Below are 3590 nucleotides of genomic sequence, written 5' to 3'. Positions count from 1 at the left end.
CTGTTGGGGCCTGGGGTGGGTCAGAAGCCTACAGAGCATGCGGGGGAGGCTTCTGGTGCGGCCTGGGGTGGGTCGGAAGCCTGCAGAGCGTGCGGGAGAGGCTTCTGTTGGGGCCTGGGGTGGCTGAGAAGCCTGCAGAGCGTGCGGGGGAGGCTTCTGGTGCGGCCTGGGGTGGCTGAGAAGCCTGCAGAGCGTGCGGGGGAGGCTTCTGCTGCGGCCTGGGGTGGCTGAGAAGCCTGCAGAGCGTGCGGGGGAGGCTTCTGGTGCGGCCTGGGGTGGCTGAGAAGCCTGCAGAGCGTGCGGGGGAGGCTTCTGGTGCGGCCTGGGGTGGGACGGAAGCCTGCAGAGCGTGCGGGGGAGGCTTCTGGTGCGGCCTGGGGTGGGTCGGAAGCCTGCAGAGCGTGCGGGAGAGGCTTCTGCTGCGGCCTGGGGTGGGTCGGAAGCCTGCAGAGCGTGCGGGAGAGGCTTCTGTTGGGGCCTGGGGTGGCTGAGAAGCCTGCAGAGCGTGCGGGAGAGGCTTCTGCTGCGGCCTGGGGTGGGTCGGAAGCCTGCAGAGCGTGCGGGAGAGGCTTCTGTTGGGGCCTGGGGTGGCTGAGAAGCCTGCAGAGCGTGCGGGAGAGGCTTCTGCTGCGGCCTGGGGTGGCTGAGAAGCCTGCAGAGCGTGCGGGAGAGGCTTCTGCTGCGGCCTGGGGTGGCTGAGAAGCCTGCAGAGCGTGCGGGAGAGGCTTCTGCTGCGGCCTGGGGTGGCTGAGAAGCCTGCAGAGCGTGCGGGAGAGGCTTCTGCTGCAGCCTGGGGTGGCTGAGAAGCCTGCAGAGCGTGCGGGAGAGGCTTCTGCTGCGGCCTGGGGTGGCTGAGAAGCCTGCAGAGCGTGCGGGAGAGGCTTCTGCTGCGGCCTGGGGTGGCTGAGAAGCCTGCAGGGCGTGCGGGAGAGGCTTCTGCTGCGGCCTGGGGTGGGTGGGAAGCCTGCAGAGCGTGCGGGGGAGGCTTCTGGTGCGGCCTGGGGTGGCTGAGAAGCCTGCAGAGCGTGCGGGGGAGGCTTCTGGTGCGGCCTGGGGTGGCTGAGAAGCCTGCAGAGCGTGCGGGAGAGGCTTCTGCTGCGGCCTGGGGTGGCTGAGAAGCCTGCAGAGCGTGCGGGAGAGGCTTCTGCTGCGGCCTGGGGTGGGTCGGAAGCCTGCAGAGCTTGCGGGGGAGGCTTCTGCTGCGGCCTGGGGTGGGTCGGAAGCCTGCAGAGCATGCGGGGGAGGCTTCTGCTGCGGCCTGGGGTGGGTCGGAAGCCTGCAGAGCATGCGGGGGAGGCTTCTGCTGCGGCCTGGGGTCTCTGGGTGGCCTCTAGAGAGGTGCAAAAGACCCTCTGGGTTGGGCTGGGGTGGCTCTTGGACCCCTGCCACACAGTGGAGAGAGGCCTCCGGCCCGCCACCTGTGTCCCTGTGTGCCTGAGTGCCTGTGTCCCTGTGTCCCTGTGTCCCTGTGTCCCTGAGTGCCTGAGTGCCTGTGTCCCTGTGTCCCTGTGTCCCTGAGTGCCTGAGTGCCTGAGTGCCTGTGTCCCTGTGTCCTTGTGTCCCTGTGTCCCTGTGTCCCTGTGTGCCTGAGTGCCTGTGTCCCTGTGTCCCTGTCTGTGTACCTGTGTGCGAGAGTGTCCGGCACGCCACCCAGCGGCGGCGGGCAAGCAGGTAGGCGGGTGGGCGGGCCGGCGAGGGCCAGTGTGAGTTTGGGGGGTGGGAGGGGAGGCGGCAGCTGGAAGCGTCAGAGGAGGGGGGCGTGGCTCCGGCTGGCCCCGGGAGCAGGTTCCCGGGACCGGGACCGGCTGGACCCGGCGGGTGGTTGATCCCGGGGCGGGGGGCAGAGGCGGCGGGAAGCGGCAGCTGCGTGTGCGGCGGGGGCGTGGAGGGCGAACCGCGGCGGGAAGCGGATGCTTCAGAGCAGGTTACGGGGGCGGGGACGGACGACACCACCTGTCCCCGCCCCGGGACGGGCTGGACCCGGCGCCCTGGACCCGGCGCCGTGTACCCCGCCGCCGCCCCCGCCGCCGCCCCCCTCCGCCACCCCCGGGACCCCGACGTTTTTTGGCGCCCGCGCCTTTTTTTGCTCCCCGCCTGCCCGCGCTGCCCCGGGCCCTCCCCCGGGGCGGGGCGGGAGGGAGGGAGGGACGGACGGACGGGTAGCCGGGGATCTCCGAGCGCGCGCCACCAGACCGAGGCGGGTCCCGGCGGCGGCGGCGGCGGCGGCGGCGGCGGGCGGCGGCGGCGGCGGCGGCAGCAGCAAGCGACGGCGGGGGGGGCAGGCTAGGGAGAGAGGGGGAGCGGCATGCGGTAGGGCTGGGGGGTTTGTTTCGGGGGGGGAGGGGTGGGGGGGGGGTGGCAGCGGTCAGCGAGAGCGGGGAGAGGGGGAGCGGCATGCGGTAGGGCTGGGGTGTTTTTGGGGTGGGGGCGTTGGGGGGATTAGCGGGCGGGCGGGCAGCCCAGCCAAGCGGCAAGCCGGGGGGCGGGCAGAGGGCGGCTTTAGGGCCGGAGGAGCGGAGCGCAACCTCCCCCGTGCAGGCTCCAGCGTGGAGAGCAGCAAGTTTTTGGGGACGGGGGACGACGGACGGGAGGGGCAGCGGCGAGAGGCTAGCTGCGGCAAGGGGCACCGGCACGGCCGCCCTAACAGCGCCGCCTCGGTCGCAGGGGTTAGAGAGCAGCCGGGCAGCCCGGGAGGGAAGCGGCAGCCCGCGTCGCGATCCCCCCTCCAGGGGACAATGTGGGAAGGGGAAGCCGCGGCGGCTTTGGCGGGGGGTGCCCAGCTGCTAGCGGCTTCGGGGGGCAGTTAGCGGCGGCGGGGCGGGGGGAGATGGGTCGCGGCAGCGGCAAGAGATAACGGCGGGCGGGGGGGCTCCGTGCAAAGCGGGTAACGGGAGCCGGGGGGTGTGGGGAGCTGGGGGTGGCAGCAGCGGCAAGAGGCAACGTCGGGAGGGGGGGCTCCGCGCAAACCGGTAACGGGGGGCCGGGGGGGTGTGGGGGGGGCGGTGGTGGCCGCGGCAAGAGGCAACGGCAGGCGGGGGGGCTCCGCGCAAACCGGCAGCGGGGGGGGGGGGCGGGGGTAGCGGCAAGAGGCAACGGCGGGAAGGGGGGGCTCCGCGCAAACCGCTAACGGGAGCCGGGGGGTGTGGGGAGCTGGGGGTGGCAGCAGCGGCAAGAGGCAACGTCGGGAGGGGGGGGCTCCGCGCAAACCGGTAACGGGGGCCGGGGGGTGTGGGGGGGGCGGTGGTGGCCGCGGCAAGAGGCAACGGCAGGCGGGGGGGCTCCGCGCAAACCGGCAGCGGGGGGGGGCGGGGGGTAACGGCAAGAGGCAACGGCGGGAAGGGGGGGCTCCGCGCAAACCGGCAGCGGGGGGGGGCGGGGGGTAGCGGCAAGAGGCAACGGCGGGAAGGGGGGGCTCCGCGCAAACCGGCAGCGGGGGGGGGGGGCGGGGGTAGCGGCAAGAGGCAACGGCGGGAAGGGGGGGCTCCGCGCAAACCGGCAGCGGGGGGGGGCGGGGGTAGCGGCAAGAGGCAACGGCGGGAAGGGGGGGCTCCGCGCAAAGCGGCAGCGGGGGGGGGGGCGGGGGTAGCGGC

The sequence above is a fragment of the Melanerpes formicivorus genome, unplaced genomic scaffold (assembly GCF_026170545.1).
Source record: "Melanerpes formicivorus ecotype bairdi unplaced genomic scaffold, bMelFor1.0.p_v2 SCAF_180, whole genome shotgun sequence".
NCBI classification, from domain to species: domain Eukaryota; kingdom Metazoa; phylum Chordata; class Aves; order Piciformes; family Picidae; genus Melanerpes; species Melanerpes formicivorus.
Note: the sequence above shows the minus strand (reverse complement) of the source record.